Source organism: Mizuhopecten yessoensis, unplaced genomic scaffold, assembly GCF_002113885.1.
Source record: "Mizuhopecten yessoensis strain PY_sf001 unplaced genomic scaffold, ASM211388v2 scaffold5979, whole genome shotgun sequence".
NCBI lineage: Eukaryota > Metazoa > Mollusca > Bivalvia > Pectinida > Pectinidae > Mizuhopecten > Mizuhopecten yessoensis.
The window spans coordinates 56,258-57,841 of record NW_018406319.1 but is presented as its reverse complement, the minus strand read 5'-3'; positions in this window follow the sequence as shown (position 1 = coordinate 57,841).

The following is a 1,584-nucleotide window of genomic DNA, read 5'->3' as shown; positions in this document are numbered from 1 at the left end:
AAATTCGGATACCAAATGTTGGCAGAAGTTTTTGGTTTTGCATATGTTTTGGTATTTTGGGTTGAAAGCAGGATTTTTATGGTTTGATTTTAATTGAGGTGCAAACTGTAATGAAAGTTTTTTCCTTCTGCCATAAAGGGATGGTTCATTCGCTTCCACGTACATGCTTTTTACAGGTGTTGTTTGAAAAGCTCCAATGGCTAGATGTAGCCCTTTGTTATGGATTGGGTCTAGCATCTGCAGGTATGAACTTCTTGCCGACCCGTATACCGTAGAACCATAATCAAGTTTTGTTCGAATAAGTGATCTGTATAGGCGCAAAAGTATTTCACGGTCCGCTCCCCAATCAGTATGAGACAGGACTCGTATCATGTTTAACGCCTTGGAACACTTATCCTTCAGATACTTTATATGTGGTATGAAAGAGAGTTTCGAATCAAAAATGAGGCCGAAACATTTAGTCTGTTCATCAACAGGAATTCTAGTGCCATCGAGTGTAAGGTTTGGGTCATTGTGTGATTTTCGTTTTTGACAGAAATGCATGCACACAGTTTTAGATTTAGAGAATTTGAAACCGTTTTCGTCTGCCCAATTTTGTAGTTCGTTTAAACTCTGGTGAAGTTGTCGTTCTATCGTGTGCATGTTCAGTACAGATGACACACAATTACAAAATACAAGTACCGAATACCAGGCTTTTGATTGATTGGTTGTACGGGGTTTAACGGCTTCTCTACAGCTAAGATCATTGAAGGACGTACCGGTCTGTTGACATGTGAATACATATGTATCATTATTGATACAAATAATTAGTGAAGCTTTATAAATGCTTCTGAGTGCTAAGGGCTAATTTGGAACAATTTTAATCTAGACTGATGAAAGATGTTTACCTAATGAATTCAATTCCAAAACTTTTTGTACCGATAATAGTTCAATGAGCATCGCCATAGAGGGATTCTGATCATAGTTACATTTTCCCTCGTTTCATTATATAAAGGTAATATCAAGATAAAACGGAATTCATCCTCTACCTCCATTATCTCGCAATTTGTACAGTCTTTCTCAATCTGATAGATTGCAGTCTAATATAAGTCTGGATTGGTACATACAATAAAAGTATGAAGTGTACATACAATATAAGTTTGAAGTGGTACATACAATATAAGTCTGAAGTGGTACATACAATATAAGTATGATGTGGTACATACAATATAAGTCTGATGTGTTACATACAATATAAGTCTGAAGTGTACATACAATATAAGTATGATGTGGTTCATACAATATAAGTCTGATGTGTTACATACAATATAAGTCTGAAGTGTACATACAATATAAGTATGATGTGGTACATACAATATTAGTCTGAAGTGTACATACAATATAAGTCTGAAGTGGACATACAATATAAGTCTGATGTGGTACATACAATATAAGTATGAAGTGGTACATAAAATATAAGTCTGAAGTGGTATATACAATATAAGTCTGAAGTGGTACAAACAATATAAGTCCGATGTGGTACATTCAATATAGGTCTGAAGTGTACCTACAATATGAGTCTGATGTGTTACATACAATATAAGT